The sequence below is a fragment of the Hyperolius riggenbachi genome, chromosome 4 (assembly GCF_040937935.1).
Source record: "Hyperolius riggenbachi isolate aHypRig1 chromosome 4, aHypRig1.pri, whole genome shotgun sequence".
Lineage (NCBI taxonomy): Eukaryota > Metazoa > Chordata > Amphibia > Anura > Hyperoliidae > Hyperolius > Hyperolius riggenbachi.
In genome coordinates this window covers 266,211,822-266,224,908 of record NC_090649.1, presented here as the reverse complement: position 1 = coordinate 266,224,908, position 13,087 = coordinate 266,211,822, and the positions used below count along the sequence as shown (strand labels likewise).

At 42.7% G+C, this 13,087-nt stretch overlaps 1 long non-coding RNA gene across 1 annotated transcript in view; it reads left to right on the top strand.

The window, feature by feature from the left end:
• Positions 1-11,111: 11,111 nt before the first annotated feature.
• LOC137570715 (uncharacterized) overlaps positions 11,112-13,087 on the top strand; it is a 45,779-nt gene continuing 43,803 nt past the window's right edge. Inside the window, exon 1 of the long non-coding RNA XR_011031152.1 lies at positions 11,112-11,236. This is a non-coding gene — a long non-coding RNA (uncharacterized lncRNA). The remainder of the gene's footprint in view (positions 11,237-13,087) is intronic.

Sequence of the window (13,087 nt, the reverse complement as noted above, 5' to 3'; positions counted from 1 at the left end):
GGAATATTTTTCTTTTAAAGTCTGATTCTTAAATAATATGTCATGAAAAAACTGGCATACTCCAGGAAGAATTGTAAGTAATTTGTAAGCTGATTACACTCATGCACACACATACGCACATGCACGTACGCACGCACGCACACACGCACGCACACACACACATACACACACACACGCACGCACACACGTACGCACGCGCACACACACACACACTGTTTATTTATGCACGCCAACATTAGCACCATATTTCATGTGTAGTTTGTCATGAAAACTTTTTTGATGCAAAGTAAATACATTCAATTTATGTAGTACTTCTTTATTCATATATTGCTGATATCTGAATACATTGTCATCATTATTTGCAATGACACATGGTATGTGGTGTTCATGTGATTTTATTCTGACAGCTTAACAGCTGAGTGCCTACAATTTGATTTTTAATTGTATTTGTCAAACCTGTCTTTCACACCTGGGGTTTGTGCAGGAGGAAACATCTGCCTTGGCTTTCTTTAATTATACACTACTGCCTCTTCAAGGTAAATCTCTTGGTAAATTTACTGTGTCTTGCTTGAACCAAATCACTCAGTCACACATCACTTAAAGCGAACCTGTCAGGATGGCTATTATCTGCTCTGTTATCTGTCACAGCCAAAGTCCTCATGCCATTTCACATTCCCACTAGCAGTGCTAGTTCTGGGGCAGATCACCTTGCAGCGTCATGCATGCTAGCTTGTCAGTCTCTTAACTAGAATTGACACCTGAAGTAGGGAAATGGCAGCACAGAAAGAGGAAGGAGCCTTCAGTTGTACTTAACAATAATGCTGACATTCCCTTTGATGTTATCACTGCATACTCTGACAAAGCCAAAAAGAGGTAGAATCACTAAACCGGGGTAGTAAGATATCTGTTAGACTAGCATGTGTACAAGGCTTTAGACTCAGTGGTTTGCCTAATTGCCTGTCCTCATAGAGAAAACACTCACATTCATATTAATCTAGTTTTACCTCTATATTAAATACAAATCCTATACTGTATATAAGCAGCAGGTATTCATAGTCTGCATGGTCGTGGACCTCTGCATATGAACATGTGGGCAAAATATAAGTGTCGAAATATGGCTGTGTATGTCAAGACTATAAAATGAATGCAGGTGTAGATGTTGTTTCTATTGCTTCTACCTACAGTACATCTCACTTAATTACTTTTACATAGCTCCCAACTGTCCCTCTTTGGGAGGGACAGTCCCTCTTTGGGAGCCCTGTCCCTCTTTCCTCCGCATTTGTCCCTCTTTCCTCCGCATTTGTCCCTCTTTCTACGTAAATATATATATTTCTCTACTAAAAAATGTGTTTGATTGACTGTAAACTTTATTTCCATCCTTTAAATTGATATATTACTAATTTTAAAGTGTTAATATGAAGGAAAATGAGCCAGGAGAGGTAGGGCCAGTGTGGTTTGAATTATAAAACAACATATTTGTCTAATGAAATCTTTTTGATATGCATGACTAGGGGTATGATGCGGGCGTGATCAGGGGTGTGGCAGGGGCGTCCCTTAAGTGTCCCTTTTTGTCATCTCAAAAAGTTGGGAGGTATGCTTTTATAACTGTGCAATGGAGATTATCTAGTGTTTCATGTCAATGTCATAGTGACCTGAGATTACTGGACCTCAGCACTAGTGGCGGCAGTGCTGGGCCGAAATTACGCATTAGCGTAATTACGCATCGTAATTCACTACAAATGCACCGTAAGCATTACGTGTAAGGTTACGGTATTACACGTAGTTAATTACGCGTAGACCGTAGGTTACGTTATTACGCGTAACAAATTACGCGTAAGACAGTAAACTCCTATTGAAATTACACAGTCTGCCGTAATCGCGTAATATTACGCTCCCGTATAATATAAAAAAGCCGCCGACTTTAAGGGTTAATAGCAAAGCCCCCTTAAGTGCTAAGGGCCTCAAATTTGGAGAATATATTAAGGAGATCAGAAGGAATAAGAGGAAGGGAAGTAAAACTCTTCCCACTTGGGGGAATCTATGAAAATAATACACTATTGTTACCTGTGCAAAAAAAACTGACATTTTCCGCATTTAAAAGACATTTTTGCCCTTGAAACTTAAAAATCGATTTTCTCAAAAACTATAAGGTCTTTTTGAAAAAAAAATGTTTCCTCTTATTCCCACTGATCCCCTTAATATACCCTGGGAATTTGGTGTTCCTAAGTTTTAAGCAGGCTTTGCTATTAACCGTTAAAGTCGGCGGGTTTTTAAATGTATATATTTTTCCTTTGAAACTTTAACATCGATTTTCTCAAAAACTCTAGACAAAGGTCTTTTTGAAAAAAAAAATTTTTCCTCTTATTCCTTTTGATCTCCTTAATATATTCTCCAAATTTGAAGCTCTCAGCAATTAAGGGGGCTTTGCTATTAACCCTTAAAGTCGGCAGCTACCTAACATTGATCCATGCGTCAATTTTTCCGCTTGGGAGCATTGCCTTACGCATTTGCTAGTAGGAAATTATGCGTAAGGCAATAACGTAGCAACCTGCATTACGGTTTTCTTACGCGTAATTGCGTAAGGGCCATGCGTAATTACATACATGAACCGTAGATAAATGTCTACGCCATAAGCGTAATTCCGTAATGCGTAATAGCGTAAAATTACGCGTAATGATTCGTAAGCGTAAATTTTTCCATTACGAGCAGCACTGAGTGGCGGCTCCACCTTTACATTTTTTGGGGGGCACGATGGCTAGCTGGTGGGACCCATTTGGGTGATTAAAATCGATGTTTAATTGGTGAGCTTTTGATATTAGATTATTATCCTGATTCAAAACTTCCTGTCTGTAAAATGCAAGCTCTAGTTTATTGGCTAATTTAAAAGAAAAACAGTAAGCTTTCAGCTAGTAAGCCTTATTCAGACTCTATTCCTGTTGACTGACAATGTTGGAACATTCAACATCCAAGGAGGTAGAGAGATGTTTTTTTAAATATAAGTGTCACCCAGATACATTAATTACAAGAGATCTTGCAATGGATTGTGGGGTATTTATTGCAAATAATGGGGTATTTATTGCAAATAGATAAGACCCTTGGTTTACTTAAAGGCAATCCAAGGTGAGAGACATATGGATGCACCCCCAGGACCGCGTAACGCCGATCGGCGGCGGCACCTGGGGGATTAATTAGCCGGGAATCGCGCGCATCCACCGGCAATAGGCTCTGCCCACCCGCGACGTCATGCCGCTGGCTATTTAGAAGTGCCAGTGGGTTGTAAACCCCCGATCTGCCACTACAAAGTGTATAATAAACTTTGTAATGTGTACAACGTGTATTATACAGGCTGCCTCCTGCCCTGGTGGTCCCAGTGATCGAGGGACCACCAAGGCAGGAGGCAGCCCCCCTAGTAACACACACACACACTGATTCTGCCCCCCCTGCCCCGGATCGCCCACAGCACCCCTCAGCCCCCCCCCCCCCTGATCACCCCCTTCAGACCACTGTTTGCACCCAATCACCCCCTCATCATCCATCAATCACCCCCTGTCACTATCTGTCAATGCTATATTTTAGATTAGGTCCTAAACTGCCCCCTTGGGCCTCCTTAGCACCCCCCACACCCTCAGATCCTCCCCAGACCCCCCCCCCCCAGACCCCACCCCTGTGTACTGTATACATCTATTCTCCCCTGTAATCACCCACTGATCACATGTCAATCACCTGTCAATCACCCATCAATCACCCCCTGTCACCACCTGTCACTGCCACCCATCAGGTCAGTCTCTAACCTGCCCCTTGTGGGCACCTGATCACCCGCCCACACCCTCACACCCTCAGATCACCCGCAGACCCGCCCTCAGATCCCCTTTCCAAGTGCATTGTTTACATCTGTTCTCCCCGCTAATCACCCACTGATCACCCATCAATTACCCATCAATCACCCCCTGTCACCACCTGTCAGTTCTACCCATCATACCCATCAGATCAGACCCTCATTAGCCCCTTGTGGGCACTCAATCACCCGCCCACACCTTCAGATCGCCCTCAGACCCCCCTGATCATCTCGCCAGTGCATTGCTTGCATCTATTCTCCCCTCTAATCACACCCTGATCACCTACCAATCACCCCGTCACCCCCTGTCACCACCTGTCACTGCTACCCATCACATCAGACCCTTACCTGCCCCTTGTGGGCACCTGATCACCCGCTCAAACCCTCAGATCGCCCTCAAACCCCCCCCCCCTGATCACCTCCCCAGTGCATTATTTACATCTGTTCTCCCCTCTAATCACCCACTGGTCACCCATCAATCATCCATCAATCACCCCCTGTCACCACCTGTCACTGCTACCCATCATACCCATCAGATTAGACCCTAATCTGCCCCTTTGCGGGCACCCAAACATCCGCCCACATCCTCAGATCGCCCTCAGAACCCTCATGATCACCTCCCCAGTGCATTATTTACATCTGTTCTCCCCTCTAATCACCCAATTATCACCCATCAATCATCCCCTGTCACCACCTGTCACTGCTACCCATCAGATCAGACCCTAATCTGCCCCTTGCGGGTACCCAATTACCCGCCCACACAATCAGATCGCTCTCAGATCCCCCCTGATCACCTCCCCAGTGCATTGCTTGCATCTATTCCCTCCTCTAATCACACCCTGAGACATCCATCAATCACCTCCTGTTCCCACCTGTCACCCCTAGCACACCTACCCATCAGATCAGGCCCTAATTTGCCCCGTGTGGGCTCCTGATCACTCGGCCGAACCCTCAGATTCCCCTCAAACCCCCTTCCGATCATTGCATCTATTCTCCTGTCTGATCAACAACTGAGACACCCATCAATCACCTCCTGTCACCACCTGCCACCCCCTAACAATCCTATCCATCAGATCAGGCCCTAATCCGCCCCCTGCGGGCTTCTGATCACCCGGTCAAACCCTCACCCGCCCCACCGCAGTGACAGAATTTTTTTTTCTCATCACTGATGGTCTCTAAGACTTAATTGTGGCTGAGACCAACCGTTATGCCACAAAATACACAACCGCCAATCTAAGAAGCTACCTTGCCCAGCCTTTTCAGTGGAAACCACTCCAAGTTTCCGAACATAACATTTTTTGGGGCCTTCTCCTTAACATGGGCCTAGTCAAAAAGAATGTATTGCGGTCTTATTTGTCTACGCACCCAATACATCACATGCCCATGTTCTCTGCTGCCATTTCCAGGTCACGATTTGAGAAAATCCTGCGCTTCCTGCACTTCAGTGCCAATACAACCTGCCATCTAAGAGGCCACGCTGCTTATTACCAGTTCCACAAAATTCGGCCCCTCATAGACCACCTGTCATCAAAATTTGCAAGTGCTTATACCCCTGAATAGTCATTTTGAGGCCTTTGGTTTCCAGACTACTCCTCACGGTTTTGGGCCCCTAAAATTCCAGGGCAGTATAGGAACCCCACAAGTGACCCCATTTTAGAAAGAAGACACCCCAAGGTATTCCGTTAGGAGTATGATGAGTTCATAGAAGATTTTATTTTTTTGTCACAAGTTAGTGGAAAATGACACTTTGTGAAAAAAAACAATAAAAATCAATTTCCGCTAACTTGTGACAAAAAATAAAATCTTCTATGAACTCACTATACTCCTAACGGAATACCTTGGGGTGTCGCCTTTCTAAAATGGGGTCACTTGTGGGGTTCCTATACTGCCCTGGCATTTTAGGAGCCCTAAACTGTGAGGAGGAGTCTGGAAATCAAATGCCTCAAAATGACCTGTGAAATCCTAAAGCTGAAAAAACTGTCACACATGTGGTATCGTCGTACTCAGGAAAAGTAGTATAATGTATTCTGGGGTGTATTTTTACACATACCCATGCTGGGTGGGATAAATATCTCTGTAAATGGACAATTGTGTGCAAAAAAATAAAAAAAATGTCATTTACAGAGATATTCTCCTACCCAGCATGGGTATGTGTAAAAATACACCCCAAAAAACATTATACTATTTCTCCTGAGTACGGCGATACCACATGTGTAACACTTTTTTTGCAGCCTAGGTGCGCTAAGGGGCCCAAAGTCCTATGAGCACCTTTAGGCTTTACAGGGGTGCTTACAATTTAGCACCCCCCAAAATGTCACATTACTGCCACAAACATGAATTAATTTTATTGGAATTTCACATCAAAGACTAATATAAAGTGGTGTACAGTACACGTGAGAAGTGGAACGAAAATCATACATGATTCCAAACATTTTTTACAAATCAATAACTGCAAAGTGGGGTGTGCGTAATTATTCAGCCCCTTTGGTCTGAGTGCAGTCAGTTGCCCATAGACATTGCCTGATGAGTGCTAATGACTAAAGAGAGTACACCTGTGTGTAATCTAATGTCGGTACAAATACATATGCTCTGTGATGGCCTCAGAGGTTGTCTAAGAGAATCTTGGGAGCAACAACACCATGAAGTCCAAAGAACACCCCAGACAGGTCAGGGATAAAGTTATTGAGAAATTTAAAGCAGGCTTAGGCTACAAAAAGATTTCCAAAGCCTTGAACATCCCACGGAGCACTATTCAAGCAATCATTGAGAAATGGAAGGAGTATGGCACAATTGTAAACCTACCAAGACAAGGCCGTCCACCTAAACTCACAGGCCGAACAAGGAGAGCGCTGATCAGAAATGCAGTCAAGAGGCCCTTGGTGACTCTGGACGAGCTGCAGAGATCTACAGCTCAGGTAGGGGAATCTGTCCATAGGACAACTACTAGTCGTGCACTGCACAAAGTTGGCTCTTATGGAAGAGTGACAAGAAGAAAGCCATTGTTAACAGAAAAGCATAAGAAGTCCCGTTTGCAGTTTGCCACAAGCCATGTGGGGGACACAGCAAACATGTGGAAGAAGGTGCTCTGGTCGGATGAGACCAAAATGGAACTTTTTGGCCAAAATGCAAAACGCTATGTGTGGCAGAAAACTAACTCTGCACATCACTCAGAACACACCATCCCCACTGTCAAATATGGTGGTGGCAGCATCATGCTCTGGGGGTGCTTCTCTTCAGCAGGGACAGGGAAGCTGGTCAAAGTTGATAGGACAATGGATGAAGCCAAATACAGGGCAATCTTGGAAGAAAACCTCTTGGAGTCTGCAAAAGACTTGAGACTGGGGCGGAGGTTCACCTTCAAGCAGGACAATGACCCTAAACATAAAGCCAGGGCAACAATGGAATGGTTTAAAACAAAACATATCCATGTGTTAGAATGGCCTAGTCAAAGTCCAGATCTAAATCCAATCGAGAATCTGTGGCAAGATCTGAAAACTGCTGTTCACAAACGCTGTCCATCTAATCTGACTGATCTGGAGCTGTTTTGCAAAGAAGAATGGGCAAGGATTTCAGTCTCTAGATGTGTAAAGCTGGTAGAGACATACCCGAAAAGACTGGCAGCTGTAATTGCAGCAAAAGGTGGTTCTACAAAGTATTGACTCAGGGGGCTGAATAATTACGCACACACCCCACTTTGCAGTATTTGATTTGTAAAAAATGTTTGGAATAATGTATGATTTTCGTTCCACTTTTCACATGTACACCACTTTGTTTGGTCTTTCATGTGGAATTCCATTAAAATTGATTCAGGTTTGTGGCAGTAATGTGACAAAATGTAGAAAACTTCAAGGGGGCCGAATACTTTTGCAAGCCACTGTATACTATCCTGGAATTCTAGCACCTCATGAAACATGGCAGGTGCTCAGAAAGGTCAGAGATGCTTCAAAATGGGAAAATTCACTTTTTGCACCATAGTTTGTAAACGCTATAACTTTTATCCAAACCAATAAATATACACTGAATGTTTTTATTTTTTTTATCAAAGACATGTAGCACAATAAATCTGGACAAAAATGTATATAGAAATTTTACTTTATTTGAAAAATGTCAGCACAGAAAGTAAAGAAAAACATTTTTTTGACAAAATTCATGTCTTTTTTGATGAATATAATAAAAACTAAAAGTCACAGCAGTAACCAAATAGCACCAAAAAAAGCTGTATTAGTGACAAGAAAAGAAGGTAAAATTCATTTAGGTGGTAGGTTGTATGGCCGAGCAATAAACATTAAAGCTGCAGTGGTCTGAATGGAAAAAAGTGTCTGGTCCTGAAGGGGTTTTAAGACTGCAGTCCTTAAGTGGTTAAATAATTCACATTGCCTGGCTCTCCTGCTGATCCTCTGCCTCCAATACTGTAAGCCACAGACCCTGAACAAGCATGCAGCCCAGATGTCTATGACAAATCTGACAAGATTAGCTGCATGCCTGTTTCAGGTGTGTGATTTAGACCTTACTGACAAGAAAGATCAACATGACTGCCAGGCAACTGGTATTGATTAAAAGGAAATAAATATGGCAGCCTCCATCAGTCTCACACCTCGGGTTCCTTTTACCCACTACATAGACTCGGGCTGACATGGAGAGTTTTTTCACAGACCCTATCCTCTGGGGCGTAGCACTAGCAATAGGGGGTGCAGAGGTTGCGACCGCATCGGGGCCCTTGGGCCAGAGGAGCCCCGTAGGGCCTTCCTTGAACTTCAGTATTAGCTATTTATTGGTCCTGTGCTCATAATAATCACTTCTATAGATACTTTGAATAGTGGTAATCATTAACAAACTGCTCCCTATTCCCTTCTTGTACCTCTGACACTGTAGTTGCCATTGGCAGGTTTTGGTGTGCCATAACACTTATGTATAGATCGCTTGGGGGCCTCAATGAAAAACTTGCATCATGGCCCACAACTCCTTAGCTACACCACTGCCTATCCTGTTCATTGTACACTGCTGGAGCCTGAAACAGTTAACTGCATGTTGCTGAGCAGGTGGGGCACTCAGGGGGCACAGGGATTCCCAAAGGGGCAGTGCCTCAGCTTACCCCAGTGTAGTGCTGCCACTGCACAGCAATCACCCAAGGTAGAGTGGTAAACCCAGGCTCATGACCTTAGTCTGGCAAAGGAGTGAGAAAAGAGATGGATGAAATAAGTAGCAGAGGAGATAGTATATAACTGTATCCTCCTTGCATTTTCTCTTATGTTATTTATCCATTCTAGATAATATCTTTAGAAGCTGAGTGGTTCACGTTCTGCCAGAGTTGTGACTAGACACAATAATGTAGGCAATATTGTTAAAAGAGGCAAAAGTTCATAAGTCGTTTAACTGAGTTGTGATAATATTGTTTGACTGCTGTGTCAGAGTCATAGAAGGAACATATGGCTGATCTTGAGAGCAAGAAAGAAAGAAAGAGAGAAGGAGGGAGAGAGAAAAATAGATTGAGAAAAAGTAAAAACTAAAGCTTTCCTGTTAGCCATGATGGCTTATTTTTAGAAGAAAAGCAACATGAATGCCTATTTTTTTTCCTTAGAATTTTTTTTTCATAAGACTTACATTTTCTGTAGTGTCTAACATTTTATTCAACATGTTTTATTTAATGTCTGCTTGCTTATTTAATTATGTTTCTTTTCAGTATAGGAAACTGAGAGGCTGATTTACAAGGCTGAGGGATTTCAATGATTTAAACCCGTAGCTTTGTGAAACCATGATCCCCTTGCAGGTTGTAGTAGATCCTGGCCAGCAGGTGAGTTTTAGGAGTATGTTAAAAAGTGCTACATGTTAAAATGGGGCCGAGATGTACCTGGTAGAAAAATATTGGTACAGTTTCCAATGTTCTGCTATCTCCTCTTACCGTTAGAAGAATATCAGTAACTTTTCCGATATTCTACTATCACTTACCCTAACCTAATTCTCACATTACTCCTCTCCTACCTGGACCTAACTCTAACCCCCCTGCCAACACCTAGCACTCCCCAACAAATGACCACCACTCCCACCACTAAACGGAATTTGTCTACATTGTAGCCCTAATCTGTAATAACTCACTGCCACAGCCACCACTACTGCCACTAATTATCAAAGCTGGAGTTCAACTATACTATAGCCGAACTCTGGTGGCCACATTGCCTGGTTGGCACTGGCATAACCCCAATTTCCACAGTGGCCTATGATGGCTTCATGTGCAGGTGCAAATGATCAGATGCAATCTGGAACTTTAGTGATGCACAGAAACTGCCTCTACCACAGTCTCCTGAACATTAGAAGTCACGCCTGGCTGCATTAGCAACTGCATTTGTTCCAAACTCAGATATATACAGTAGCTAAACAGTGTACATACATGCATGGACATATCAAATCTCATTCTTTCAAGCACTGTGTGCAGAGCATGCATAGTTTGCGAAAAGTTTGTCTTCACCCAAAATAAAATAATAACAAAAAGTGCTAAAGCAAAAAAGCAAAATACAAAACAAAACAACAACAACAAAATAATAACAGTGTTTCTCCTCTCCCAAACCCTATCATTCCCTTTTTCACCATGCAGGCTGGTATTGGCTGGGAAGGTTGAACATTCAGAATGGGGGTACCACACTGAGCAATACCAGCACACAAGGCTCTTAATATTAGACAGTACTTTTGAGGGAGAAATACTACTCTCTCTCTTCCCTCAACGACTGTTGTGAAAAATTGTAAAATGTAAAATACATGAAAACACATAAAAAGTAAATTTCTTCCAGAGTAAAATGTGCTATAAATTACCTGTTTACTATGTTGCTCTCAGTATGTAGTAGACACAGATCTGACAGGTTTTGAACTAACCCATAACCTGATGGGGATTTTCAAAAGCACTAAGTGAATGGCAATTGCTCAGTTCAACTGCCAGAATAGTTTACAAGCAGGTGGTGGGGAAGGGGGAGCTGTATCTTTGTATGTATCCTTTTTAGGGAGCACTTTTGTAAATAAATGAAATACTAAGAATTCCCCACAAACAGATGGGCTGGTAAAAAACCTGTTGGTTCCATTAAATTTCTACTAACTACTGTAGGTAGAAAAAAACAAAGTCTTGTAACAGTAACACCTTTTAATGGCTAACTGATAAAGTGAAATAATGCAAGCTCTTTAGCACACATGAAATCTAGCAGGTTTCATGCGTGCTTGCATGAGCTCACTGCCTCCAGCCTGCTGATCAGCTGACATCTAACTGCTAAACAGTAACCAGCACAACTGTCATCTTTGTGTTTACTATTTACGTACATCAGTGTTTTACTTCAGCTTACATCTGGAAATATGCCTGAAGAAGTGGACTAGATCCCAGAAAGCTTGCATTATTTCACTTTATCAGTTAGCCATTAAAAGGTATTACTTTTACAAGACTTTGTTTTTTTCTACCTACATAATTTGTTTGGCTAACACAGTACAGAAACATTTTCACTACTACTAACTACTGTAAATGACAGAAACATAGGAGAGAGGTAATTTATGGCTAATTTTACTCTTGAAAGAAATATACTTCTTATTTATATGTGTTTTCATGTATTGTACATTTTACAATTTTTTGTGACAGTGGTCCTTTAAAGATAAATGGCTTTTCTCCAGTTTAATTTGCCTCAAGAAAGAGGTGAGGAGAATACTACTATCAGGAAAACTATTAAAATGTAAAATACATGTGTATGCATTGCATACACATCAAATGTACATTCGTCCCAAAGTAAAAGGCGTTATAAATTCCTTTTGCATTACTATGTGCTGTAGCTTTCAGCCACATCATGTAGTCCATATTTGACAATGCTGTTAGGATTTGGATTAACCCATCTTCCCATGGTAAAATATCAGTATTTCCTGTATTCTTTCCAAAAGCACTCCCTGGATAGAAATTATACAAAAATGCTGACACGCTTGTGTCCTAGGGCAGTGTTCCCTAACCCTGTCCTCAAGGCCCGCCAATAGTGCATGTTTTGTGGAAATCCACAGAGGTAGTTAATAAGCTCTGCTGAGATACTAATTACCTCACCTGTACATGTGTGTGGTTTTCTGCAAAACATGTACAGTTGGTGGGCCTTGAGAACACGGTTGATGAACTTTGTCCTAAGGTACACACTACTTTGGCAGTTGGACTGTACCACTGCCATTTAAAGGGACCCTTAGCAGTCATTAGAAATAAAATTGTAATTTACCTAGTGCTTCCTACAGCCCACTATAGGCTGCAAGGTCCCCTGGCTCCTCTCCCAGGCCCGGCTGGTGGCTCCATTATCGTATGACTTCGGCCTGAAGTCGTCAGAGCTGCTTCCCATTTTGTCTATACTCATCATTATGTTGGGCCAGCATGAGAGTCCTGCAAATGCACGGCTCTCTGATATTGAACCACGCATGCGTAGGACTCTCATGCAGGCCGAAGTCGTACAATAACGGAGCCATCAGCAGGGACCGGGAGAGGAGCCTGGAGGATGCGGGGGGACCTCACGGCCAATGGTGGGCTGGAGGAAGCCCCAGGTGAGTCACAATTTCATTTTTAATGACTGCTCAGGGTCCCTTTAAAGAGTGCTTTTGAAAATAGAGCCATTTCTGAGAATCCCTTATGAGGATATGGACTAATCCAAAACTAGTGATGTCGCGAACCTCCGTTTTTTACGGAAGGTTCAGTTCGCGCAAACTTTCACGAACCGCAACAGACTTCAATGGGGAGGCGAACTTCAAAATTTAGAAAAATTTCTACCGGCTGGAAAAATTATAGGAAACATGTTTCAAGGGATCTAATACCTGGAGGCAGACATGATTGAGTGATATACACATCAAAAGTCCCAGGCAAAAATCTAGATTTCACATAAACCCCTATTTTAGGGTCACAAATCTCATTCAATGTTCAATTACAGGCCTACACTGCTTTACAACATCAGGCAGTGTATCCCTTCCTTCCTTCCTCCTCCCTCCTCACGGAGGGAGGAGGGTCTCATCTTCCAGGGAATTGTAGAATTTCAAAAGCCAGCTTATATACCTTGGCCAGGAATTGAAGCCAGGTCTTGGCCGGGAATTGAACCCAGGTCTGAGTGCTTGGTAGATAGCTCTCTTAACCACTATACCACCACCAACACTACATGCTAAAGGAAGCCTAGCATGTACCATTATGATATATCCTAGAGAAAAATGAGCTTGCTTAAAGATTTGTAGGCAATCAAAAGCCAGCTTACATACCTTGGCTGGGAATTGAAC